Here is a 12,743-nt window from a genome sequence, read left to right on the forward strand (position 1 = left end):
ATTCTGGTATAATTTCCTAAATTATGGGGTGCCGTTCATTCTGTGTGACATTCAGACATTTTTGTATGTGTCTCACAGTGATTAAAGTGGTTTCCTCATGCTGGGGAGAAGGACAGGGAATATTGTCGTATTTCGTTTTCATAATTTTTTGATCTTTTCATTTGTTTTTTGTTTCATTTAAATTTTACTATTCTATTATTCTGTTGTAGACCTAGTATAGTTACAAGATCAAATTTACTATTGATGTATTGGTGTTAAGGAAGATCTGATCTCAACCTGAACACCCATAGTTGACACTACAGTCAACTAGCTATCTCCAATCACTATATGCGGAAGTGCACAGACACTTACACATTTTGAACACAGCACTCCCATTGAGTGACTAGGAGGGAAATAGCCATATGAATCAGTTCTTGCCCACTCATTGGAGCCTTTGGCTGTCAGTGCAACCTCTACGTCGTCTCATAGCAATATGGCTGGTTTGACAACATAGAAAGACAGTGGTGAGGAAGTGTTGATTATGAGACTGACGCGCTACCTACTGTGCTAACGAGGCCGCTTCACTGTAAGCACATAACGTTGAACAATGTTCTTCAATTCTATCTTCACTATTAACTTATTTATAAGAAGATGTTTTCTAATTCATAGTTATGTTTTGCTGCTGCTCTATGGTTAACTAATACAATTAACCCCTTCCCGCTACAGGATGTAACGGTAATGTCTTGTTCAATTTTAGGCATGGAGTTACGGCAAGTCACAGATCCCTGTGTCATGACCAAGAACAATGATGAGTGGTTCCTGGCAGATAAATGGCTTCCGCACACCATTCAATAAAGAAGCTGGGATGCAATGGTCGCATCCCCTTTCTATGTCTCCCTGAAACCTCATTGACATCATCCCTGTGACTTGTTCCTGAAAGACATAGAGAGGTTAGGTGCCCGACAGGAGCTATTGCTAAGATATACAGGAGGCGTATGGAAATGATTGTTAAATCATATATGAAGGTGGATAGGTAGATGGTGTTGCAATGACATTAAAAGTTCCTGTTGATACAACTATTTACAAGATGTTTTATCAATTTTACATCTCACATGTCCTATATAAAAGGAGATCTAATGCTTGTTTCTGCCCGGTTTCGAACTGGGGACCTTTCGCGTGTTAGGTGAATGTGATAACCACTACACTACAGAAACACCAGCTGTGAGCTTTGTTGACCTTTGCCACTGTAATAGAGAGGGATCCTTACTGACATTTAATGATCTGTATCTGGACTCAAATTGATAAAAGGATTTGATTATTTACACTGACTGTCTGAGGGTGTTATCCTACACACATCGAGGTATCCAGGGTCCCCATTTCCTAGTACTTCATTAGGGGTCCATCTTGGATGGTTGGTCACTTAGTAAAATCAGAATCCAGAGATAGTCCTTTCCCACCTTGTGTCTCATTATACCACATAGGTGTAGTATGATTGAATTCTGGTATAATTTCCTAAATTATGGGGTGCCGTTCATTCTGTGTGACATTCAGACATTTTTGTATGTGTCTCACAGTGATTAAAGTGGTTTCCTCATGCTGGGGAGAAGGACAGGGAATATTGTCGTATTTCGTTTTCATAATTTTTTGTTTCATTTAAGTTTTACTCTTTTATTATTCCGTTGTAGACCTAGTATAGTTACAAGATCAAATATACTATTGATGTATTTGTGTTAAGGAAGATCTGATCTCAACCTGATCACCCATAGTTGAAACTACAGTCAACTAGCTATCTCCCATCACTATACGCGGAAGTGCACAGACACTTACACATTTTGAACACAGCACTCCCATTGAGTGACTAGGAGGGAAATAGCCATATGAATCAGTTCTTGCCCACTCATTGGAGCCTTTGGCTGTCAGTGCAACCTCTAAGTCGTCTCATAGCAATATGGCTGGTTTGACAACATAGAAAGACAGTGGTGAGGAAGTGTTGATTATGAGACTGACGTGCTACCTACTGTGCTAACGAGGCCGCTTCACTGTATGCACATAACGTTGAACAATGTTCTTCAATTCTATCTTCACTATTAACTAATTTATAAGAAGATGTTTTGTAATTCATAGTTATGTTTTGCTGCTGCTCTATGGTTAAATAATAAAATTAACCCCTTCCCGCTACAGGATGTAACGGTAATGTCTTGTTCAATTTTAGGCAGGGAGTTACGGCAAGTCACAGATGCCTGTGTCATGACCAAGAACAATGATGAGTGGTTCCTGGCAGATAAATGGCTTCCGCACACCATTCAATAAAGAAGCTGGGATGGAATGGTCGCATCCCCTTTCTATGTCTCCCTGAAACCTCATTGACATCATCCCTGTGACTTGTTTCTGAAAGACATAGAGAGGTTAGGTGCCCGACAGGAGCTATTGCTAAGATATACAGGAGGCGTATGGAAATGATTGTTAAATCATATATGAAGGTGGATAGGTAGATGGTGTTGCAATGACATTAAAAGTTCCTGTTGATACAACTATTTACAAGATGTTATATCAATTCTACATCTCACATGTCCTATATAAAAGGAGATCTAATTCTTGTTTCTGTCCGGTTTTGAACCGGGGATCTTTCGCGTGTTAGGCGAATGTGATAACCATTACACTACAGAAACACCAGCTGTGAGCTTTGTTAACCTCTGCCACTGTAATAGAGAGGGATTCTTACTAACATTTAATGATCTGTATCTGGACTCAAATTGATAAAAGGATTTGATTATTTACACTGACTGTCTGAGGGTGTTATCCTACACACATCGAGGTATCCAGGGTCCCCATTTCCTAGTACTTCATTAGGGGTCCATCTTGGATGGTTGGTCACTTAGTAAAATCAGAATCCAGAGAAAGTCCTTTCCCACCTTGTGTCTCATTATACCACATAGGTGTAGTATGATTGAATTCTGGTATAATTTCCTAAATTATGGGGTGCCGTTCATTCTGTGTGACATTCAGACATTTTTGTATGTGTCTCACAGTGATTAAAGTGGTTTCCTCATGCTGGGGAGAAGGACAGGGAATATTGTCGTATTTCGTTTTCATAATTTTTTGATCTTTTCATTTGTTTTTTGTTTCATTTAAGTTTTACTCTTTTATTATTCTGTTGTACACCTAGTATAGTTACAAGATCAAATTTACTATTGATGTATTGGTGTTAAGGAAGATCTGATCTCAACCTGAACACCCATAGTTGACACTACAGTCAACTAGCTATCTCCCATCACTATATGCGGAAGTGCACAGACACTTACACATTTTGAACACAGCACTCCCATTGAGTGACTAGGAGGGAAATAGCCATATGAATCAGTTCTTGCCCACTCATTGGAGCCTTTGGCTGTCAGTGCAACCTCTAAGTCGTCTTATAGCAATATGGCTGGTTTGACAACATAGAAAGACAGTGGTGAGGAAGTGTTGATTATGAGACTGACGCGCTACCTACTGTGCTAACGAGGCCGCTTCACTGTATGCACATAACGTTGAACAATGTTCTTCAATTCTATCTTCACTATTAACTAATTTATAAGAAGATGTTTTGTAATTCATAGTTATGTTTTGCTGCTGCTCTATGGTTAACTAATAAAATTAACCCCTTCCCGCTACAGGATGTAACGGTAATGTCTTGTTCAATTTTAGGCAGGGAGTTACGGCAAGTCACAGATGCCTGTGTCATGACCAAGAACAATGATGAGTGGTTCCTGGCAGATAAATGGCTTCCGCACACCATTCAATAAAGAAGCTGGGATGCAATGGTCGCATCCCCTTTCTATGTCTCCCTGAATCCTCATTGACATCATCCCTGTGACTTGTTCCTGAAAGACATAGAGAGGTTAGGTGCCTGACAGGAACTATTGCTAAGATATACAGGAGGCCTATGGAAATGATTGTTAAATCATATATGAAGGTGGATAGGTAGATGGTGTTGCAATGACATTAAAAGTTCCCGTTGATACAACTATTTACAAGATGTTATATCAATTCTACATCTCACATGTCCTATATAAAAGAATATCTAATTCTTGTTTCTGTCCGGTTTTGAACCGGGGAACTTTCGCGTGTTAGGCGAATGTGATAACCACTACACTACAGAAACACCAGCTGTGAGCTTTGTTGACCTCTGCCATTGTAATAGAGAGGGATCCTTACTGACATTTAATGATCTGTATCTGGACTCAAATTGATAAAAGGATTTGATTATTTACACTGACTGTCTGAGGGTGTTATCCTACACACATTATTCTGTTGTAGACCTAGTATAGTTACAAGATCAAATTTACTATTGATGTATTGGTGTTAAGGAAGATGGTAATGTCTTGTTCAATTTTAGGCATGGAGTTACGGCAAGTCACAGATGCCTGTGTCATGACCAAGAACAATGATGAGTGGTTCCTGGCAGATAAATGGCTTCCGCACACCATTCAATAAAGAAGCTGGGATGCAATGGTCGCATCCCCTTTCTATGTCTCCCTGAAACCTCATTGACATCATCCCTGTGACTTGTTCCTGAAAGACATAGAGAGGTTAGGTGCCCGACAGGAGCTATTGCTAAGATATACAGGAGGCGTATGGAAATGATTGTTAAATCATATATGAAGGTGGATAGGTAGATGGTGTTGCAATGACATTAAAAGTTCCCGTTGATACAACTATTTACAAGATGTTATATCAATTCTACATCTCACATGTCCTATATAAAAGAATATCTAATTCTTGTTTCTGTCCGGTTTTGAACCGGGGACCTTTCGCGTGTTAGGCGAATGTGATAACCACTACACTACAGAAACACCAGCTGTGAGCTTTGTTGACCTCTGCCATTGTAATAGAGAGGGATCCTTACTGACATTTAATGATCTGTATCTGGACTCAAATTGATAAAAGGATTTGATTATTTACACTGACTGTCTGAGGGTGTTATCCTACACACATTGAGGTATCCAGGGTCCCCATTTCCTAGTACTTCATTAGGGGTCCATCTTGGATGGTTGGTCACTTAGTAAAATCAGAATCCAGAGATAGTCCTTTCCCACCTTATGTCTCATTATACTACATAGGTGTAGTATGATTGAATTCTGGTATAATTTCCTAAATTATGGGTTGCCGTTCATTCTGTGTGACATTCAGACATTTTTGTATGTGTCTCACAGTGATTAAAGTGGTTTCCTCATGCTGGGGAGAAGGACAGGGAATATTGTCGTATTTTGTTTTCATAATTTTTTGATCTTTTCATTTGTTTTTTGTTTCATTTAAATTTTACTCTTCTATTATTCTGTTGTAGACCTAGTATAGTTACAAGATCAAATTTACTATTGATGTATTGGTGTTAAGGAAGATCTGATCTCAACCTGAACACCCATAGTTGACAATACAGTCAACTAGCTATCTCCCATCACTATATGCGGAAGTGCACAGACCCTTACACATTTTGAAAACAGCACTCCCATTGAGTGACTAGGAGGGAAATAGCCATATGAATCAGTTCTTGCCCACTCATTGGAGCCTTTGGCTGTCAGTGCAACCTCTAAATCGTCTCATAGCAATATGGCTGGTTTGACAACATAGAAAGACAGTGGTGAGGAAGTGTTGATTATGAGACTGACTCGCTACCTACTGTGCTAACGAGGCCGCTTCACTCTAAGCACATAACGTTGAACAATGTTCTTCAATTCTATCTTCACTATTAACTTATTTATAAGAAGATGTTTTCTAATTCATAGTTATGTTTTGCTGCTGCTCTATGGTTAACTAATAAAATTAACCCCTTCCCGCTACAGGATGTAATGGTAATGTCTTGTTCAATTTTAGGCATGGAGTTACGGCAAGTCACAGATGCCTGTGTCATGACCAAGAACAATGATGAGTGGTTCCTGGCAGATAAATGGCTTCCGCACACCATTTAATAAAGAAGCTGGGATGCAATGGTCGCATCCCCTTTCTATGTCTCCCTGAAACCTCATTGACATCATCCCTGTGACTTGTTTCTGAAAGACATAGAGAGGTTAGGTGCCCGACAGGAGCTATTGCTAAGATATACAGGAGGCGTATGGAAATGATTGTTAAATCTTATATGAAGGTGGATAGGTAGATGGTGTTGCAATGACATTAAAAGTTCCCGTTGATACAACTGTTTACAAGATGTTATATCAATTCTACATCTCACATGTCCTATATAAAAGGAGATCTAATTCTTGTTTCTGTCCGGTTTTGAACCGGGGACCTTTTGCGTGTTAGGGGAATGTGATAACCACTACACTACAGAAACACCAGCTGTGAGCTTTGTTGACCTCTGCCACTGTAATAGAGAGGGATTCTTACTGACATTTAATGATCTGTATCTGGACTCAAATTGATAAAAGGATTTGATTATTTACACTGACTGTCTGAGGGTGTTATCCTACACACATCGAGGTATCCAGGGTCCCCATTTCCTAGTACTTCATTAGGGGTCCATCTTGGATGGATGGTCACTTAGTAAAATCAGAATCCAGAGATAGTCCTTTCCCACCTTATGTCTCATTATACCACATAGGTGTAGTATGATTAAATTCTGGTAAAATTTCCTAAATTATGGGGTGCCGTTCATTCTGTGTGACATTCAGACATTTTTGTATGTGTCTCACAGTGATTAAAGTGGTTTCCTCACGCTGGGGAGAAGGACAGGGAATATTGTTGTATTTTGTTTTCATAATTTTTTGATCTTTTCATTTGTTTTTTGTTTCATTTAAGTTTTACTCTTTTATTATTCCGTTGTAGACCTAGTATAGTTACAAGATCAAATTTACTATTGATGTATTGGTGTTAAGGAAGATCTGATCTCAACCTGAACACCCATAGTTGACACTACAGTCAACTAGCTATCTCCCATCACTATATGCGTAAGTGCACAGACACTTACACATTTTGAACACAGCACTCCCATTGAGTGACTAGGAGGGAAATAGCCATATGAATAAGTTATTGCCCACTCATTGGAGCCTTTGGCTGTCAGTGCAACCTCTACGTCGTCTCATAGCAATATGGCTGGTTTGACAACATAGAAAGACAGTGGTGAGGAAGTGTTGATTATGAGACTGACGTGCTACCTACTGTCATAACGAGGCTGCTTCACTGTATGCACATAACGTTGAACAATGTTCTTCAATTCTATCTTCACTATTAACTAATTTATAAGAAGATGTTTTGTAATTCATAGTTATGTTTTGCTGCTGCTCTATGGTTAACTAATAAAATTAACCCCTTCCCGCTACAGGATGTAACGGTAATGTCTTGTTCAATTTTAGGCAGGGAGTTACGGCAAGTCACAGATGCCTGTGTCATGACCAAGAACAATGATGAGTGGTTCCTGGCAGATAAATGGCTTCCGCACACCATTCAATAAAGAAGCTGGGATGCAATGGTCGCATCCCCTTTCTATGTCTCCCTGAAACCTCATTGACATCATCCCTGTGACTTGTTTCTGAAAGACATAGAGAGGTTAGGTGCCCGACAGGAGCTATTGCTAAGATATACAGGAGGCGTATGGAAATGATTGTTAAATCATATATGAAGGTGGATAGGTAGATGGTGTTGCAATGACATTAAAAGTTCCCGTTGATACAACTATTTACAAGATGTTATATCAATTCTACATCTCACATGTCCTATATAAAAGGAGATCTACTTCTTGTTTCTGTCCGGTTTTGAACCGGGGACCCTTCGCGTGTTAGGCGAATGTGATAACCACTACACTACAGAAACACCAGCTGTGAGCTTTGTTGACCTCTGCCACTGTAATAGAGAGGGATCCTTACTGACATTTAATGATCTGTATCTGGACTCAAATTGATAAAAGGATTTGATTATTTACACTGACTGTCTGATGGTGTTATCCTACACACATCGAGGTATCCAGGGTCCCCATTTCCTAGTACTTCATTAGGGGTCCATCTTGGATGGTTGGTCACTTAGTAAAATCAGAATCCAGAGATAGTCCTTTCCCACCTTATGTCTCATTATACCACATAGGTGTAGTATGATTGAATTCTGGTATAATTTCCTAAATTATGGGGTGCCGTTCATTCTGTGTGACATTCAGACATTTTTGTATGTGTTTCACAGTGATTAAAGTGGTTTCCTCATGCTGGGGAGAAGGACAGGGAATATTGTCGTATTTTGTTTTCATAATTTTTTGATTTTTTCATTTGTTTTTTGTTTCATTTAAGTTTTACTCTTTTATTATTCTGTTGTACACCTAGTATAGTTACAAGATCAAATTTACTATTGATGTATTGGTGTTAAGGAAGATCTGATCTCAACCTGAACACCCATAGTTGACACTACAGTCAACTAGCTATCTCCCATCACTATATGCGGAAGTGCTTAGACACTTACACATTTTGAACACAGCACTCCCATTGAGTGACTAGGAGGGAAATAGCCATATGAATCAGTTCTTGCCCACTCATTGGAGCCTTTGGTTGTCAGTGCAACCTCTACGTCGTCTCATAGCAATATGGCTGGTTTGACAACATAGAAAGACGGTGGTGAGGAAGTGTTGATTATGAGACTGACGCGCTACCTACTGTGCTAACGAGGCCGCTTCACTGTATGCACATAACTTTGAACAATGTTCTTCAATTCTATCTTCACTATTAACTAATTTATAAGAAGATGTTTTGTTATTCATAGTTATGTTTTGCTGCTGCTCTATGGTTAACTAATAAAATTAACCCCTTCCCGCTGCAGGATATAACGGTAATGTCTTGTTCAATTTTAGGCAGGGAGTTACGGCAAGTCACAGATGCCTGTGTCATGACCAAGAACAATGATGAGTGGTTCCTGGCAGATAAATGGCTTCCGCACACCATTCAATAAAGAAGCTGGGATGCAATGGTCGCATCCCCTTTCTATGTCTCCCTGAAACCTCATTGACATCATCCCTGTGACTTGTTCCTGAAAGACATAGAGAGGTTAGGTGCCCGACAGGAGCTATTGCTAAGATATACAAGAGGCGTATGGAAATGATTGTTAAATCATATATGAAGGTGGATAGGTAGATGGTGTTGCAATGACATTAAAAGTTCCCGTTGATACAACTATTTACAAGATGTTATATCAATTCTACATCTCACATGTCCTATATAAAAGAAGATCTAATTCTTGTTTCTGTCCGGTTTTGAAACAGGGACCTTTCGCCTGTTAGGCGAATGTGATAACCACTACACTACAGAAACACCAGCTGTGAGCATTGTTGACCTCTGCCATTGTAATAGAGAGGGATCCTTACTGACATTTAATGATCTGTATCTGGACTCAAATTGATAAAAGGATTTGATTATTTACACTGACTGTCTGAGGGTGTTATCCTACACACATTGAGGTATCCAGGGTCCCCATTTCCTAGTACTTCATTAGGGGTCCATCTTGGATGGTTGGTCACTTAGTAAAATAAGAATCCAGAGATAGTCCTTTCCCACCTTGTGTCTCATTATACTACATAGGTGTAGTATGATTGAATTCTGGTAAAATTTCCTAAATTATGGGTTGCCGTTCATTCTGTGTGACATTCAGACATTTTTGTATGTGTCTCACAGTCATTAAAGTGGTTTCCTCACGCTGGGGAGAAGGACAGGGAATATTGTCGTATTTCGTTTTCATAATTTTTTTAATCTTTTCATTTGTTTTTTGTTTCATTTAAGTTTTACTCTTTTATTATTCTGTTGTAGACCTAGTATAGTTACAAGATCAAATTTACTATTGATGTATTGGTGTTAAGGAAGATCTGATCTCAACCTGATCACCCATAGTTGAAACTACAGTCAACTAGCTATCTCCCATCACTATATGCGGAAGTGCACAGACACTTACACATTTTGAACACAGCACTCCCATTGAGTGACTAGGAGGGAAATAGCCATATGAATGAGTTCTTGCCCACTCATTGGAGCCTTTGGCTGTCAGTGCAACCTCTAAGTCGTCTTATAGCAATATGGCTGGTTTGACAACATAGAAAGACAGTGGTGAGGAAGTGTTGATTATGAGACTGACGCGCTACCTACTGTGCTAACGAGGCCGCTTCACTGTATGCACATAACGTTGAACAATGTTCTTCAATTCTATCTTCACTATTAACTAATTTATAAGAAAATGTTTTGTAATTCATAGTTATGTTTTGCTGCTGCTCTATGGTTAACTAATAAAATTAACCCCTTCCCGCTACGGGATGTAACGGTAATGTCTTGTTCAATTTTAGGCAGGGAGTTACCTCAAGTCACAGATCCCTGTGTCATGACCAAGAACAATGATGAGTGGTTCCTGGCAGATAAATGGCTTCCGCACACCATTCAATAAAGAAGCTGGGATGCAATGGTCGCATCCCCTTTCTATGTCTCCCTGAAACCTCATTGACATCATCCCTGTGACTTGTTCCTGAAAGACATAGAGAGGTTAGGTGCCCGACAGGAGCTATTGCTAAGATATACAGGAGGCGTATGGAAATGATTGTTAAATCATATATGAAGGTGGATAGGTAGATGGTGTTGCAATGACATTAAAAGTTCCTGTTGATACAACTATTTACAAGATGTTTTATCAATTTTACATCTCACATGTCCTATATAAAAGGAGATCTAATGCTTGTTTCTGCCCGGTTTCGAACTGGGGACCTTTCACGTGTTAGGCGAATGTGATAACCACTACACTACAGAAACACCAGCTGTGAGCTTTGTTGACCTCTGCCACTGTAATAGAGAGGGAACCTTACTGACATTTAATGATCTGTATCTGGACTCAAATTGATAAAAGGATTTGATTATTTACACTGACTGTCTGAGGGTGTTATCCTACACACATCGAGGTATCCAGGGTCCCCATTTCCTAGTACTTCATTAGGGGTCCATCTTGGATGGTTGGTCACTTAGTAAAATCAGAATCCAGAGATAGTCCTTTCCCACCTTATGTCTCATTATACCACATAGGTGTAGTATGATTGAATTCTGGTATAATTTCCTAAATTATGGGGTGACGTGCATTCTGTGTAACATTCAGACATTTTTGTATATGTCTCACAGTGATTAAAAAGGTTTCCTCACGCTGGGGAGAAGGACAGGGAATATTGTCGTATTTCGTTTTCATAATTTTTTGATCTTTTCATTTGTTTTTTGTTTCATTTAAATTTTACTCTTCTATTATTCTGTTGTAGACCTAGTATAGTTACAAGATCAAATTTACTATTGATGTATTGGTGTTAAGGAAGATCTGATCTCAACCTGAACACCCATAGTTGACACTACAGTCAACTAGCTATCTCCCATCACTATATGCGGAAGTGCACAGACACTTACACACTTTGAACACAGCACTCCCATTGAGTGACTAGGAGGGAAATAGCCATATGAATCAGTTCTTGCCCACTCATTGGAGCCTTTGGCTGTCAGTGCAACCTCTACGTCGTCTCATAGCAATATGGCTGGTTTGACAACATAGAAAGACAGTGGTGAGGAAGTGTTGATTATGAGACTGACGCGCTACCTACTGTGCTAACGAGGCCGCTTCACTGTAAGCACATAACGTTGAACAATGTTCTTCAATTCTATCTTCACTATTAACTTATTTATAAGAAGATGTTTTCTAATTCATAGTTATGTTTTGCTGCTGCTCTATGGTTAACTAATAAAATTAACCCCTTCCCGCTACAGGATGTAACGGTAATGTCTTGTTCAATTTTAGGCATGGAGTTACGGCAAGTCACAGATCCCTGTGTCATGACCAAGAACAATGATGAGTGGTTCCTGGCAGATAAATGGCTTCCGCACACCATTCAATAAAGAAGCTGGGATGCAATGGTCGCATCCCCTTTCTATGTCTCCCTGAAACCTCATTGACATCATCCCTGTGACTTGTTCCTGAAAGACATAGAGAGGTTAGGTGCCCGACAGGAGCTATTGCTAAGATATACAGGAGGCGTATGGAAATGATTGTTAAATCATATATGAAGGTGGATAGGTAGATGGTGTTGCAATGACATTAAAAGTTCCTGTTGATACAACTATTTACGAGATGTTTTATCAATTTTACATCTCACATGTCCTATATAAAAGGAGATCTAATGCTTGTTTCTGCCCGGTTTCGAACTGGGGACCTTTCGCGTGTTAGGCGAATGTGATAACCACTACACTACAGAAACACCAGCTGTGAGCTTTGTTGACCTTTGCCACTGTAATAGAGAGGGATCCTTACTGACATTTAATGATCTGTATCTGGACTCAAATTGATAAAAGGATTTGATTATTTACACTGACTGTCTGAGGGTGTTATCCTACACATATCGAGGTATCCAGGGTCCCCATTTCCTAGTACTTCATTAGGGGTCCATCTTGGATGGTTGGTCACTTAGTAAAATCAGAATCCAGAGATAGTCCTTTCCCACCTTGTGTCTCATTATACCACAGAGGTGTAGTATGATTGAATTCTGGTATAATTTCCTAAATTATGGGGTGCCGTTCATTCTGTGTGACATTCAGACATTTTTGTATGTGTCTCACAGTGATTAAAGTGGTTTCCTCATGCTGGGGAGAAGGACAGGGAATATTGTCGTATTTCGTTTTCATAATTTTTTGATCTTTTCATTTGTTTTTTATTTCATTTAAGTTTTACTCTTTTATTATTCTGTTGTAGACCTAGTATAGTTACAAGATCAAATTTACTATTGATGTATTTGTGTTAAGGAAGATCTGATC

General features: G+C 39.3%; 7 non-coding genes across 7 annotated transcripts; all 7 read right to left on the reverse strand.

Moving 5' to 3' along the window:
* Positions 1 to 1,120: 1,120 nt before the first annotated feature.
* TRNAV-AAC (transfer RNA valine (anticodon AAC)) lies at positions 1,121 to 1,193 on the reverse strand. Its single transcript has one exon. It is a non-coding gene; the product is annotated as a tRNA-Val (tRNA).
* A 1,382-nt stretch (positions 1,194 to 2,575) lies between these two features.
* TRNAV-AAC (transfer RNA valine (anticodon AAC)) lies at positions 2,576 to 2,648 on the reverse strand. The gene has a single exon. It is a non-coding gene; the product is annotated as a tRNA-Val (tRNA).
* Positions 2,649 to 4,050: 1,402 nt separating this feature from the next.
* TRNAV-AAC (transfer RNA valine (anticodon AAC)) lies at positions 4,051 to 4,123 on the reverse strand. The gene has a single exon. It is a non-coding gene; the product is annotated as a tRNA-Val (tRNA).
* Positions 4,124 to 4,741: 618 nt separating this feature from the next.
* Positions 4,742 to 4,814, reverse strand: TRNAV-AAC (transfer RNA valine (anticodon AAC)). Its single transcript has one exon. It is a non-coding gene; the product is annotated as a tRNA-Val (tRNA).
* A 2,877-nt stretch (positions 4,815 to 7,691) lies between these two features.
* Positions 7,692 to 7,764, reverse strand: TRNAV-AAC (transfer RNA valine (anticodon AAC)). Its single transcript has one exon. It is a non-coding gene; the product is annotated as a tRNA-Val (tRNA).
* A 2,878-nt stretch (positions 7,765 to 10,642) lies between these two features.
* Positions 10,643 to 10,715, reverse strand: TRNAV-AAC (transfer RNA valine (anticodon AAC)). Its single transcript has one exon. It is a non-coding gene; the product is annotated as a tRNA-Val (tRNA).
* A 1,402-nt stretch (positions 10,716 to 12,117) lies between these two features.
* TRNAV-AAC (transfer RNA valine (anticodon AAC)) lies at positions 12,118 to 12,190 on the reverse strand. The gene has a single exon. It is a non-coding gene; the product is annotated as a tRNA-Val (tRNA).
* Between the last annotated feature and the right edge of the window lie 553 nt (positions 12,191 to 12,743).

The sequence above is a fragment of the Mixophyes fleayi genome (genome assembly GCF_038048845.1).
Source record: "Mixophyes fleayi isolate aMixFle1 chromosome 4 unlocalized genomic scaffold, aMixFle1.hap1 SUPER_4_unloc_3, whole genome shotgun sequence".
NCBI lineage: Eukaryota > Metazoa > Chordata > Amphibia > Anura > Limnodynastidae > Mixophyes > Mixophyes fleayi.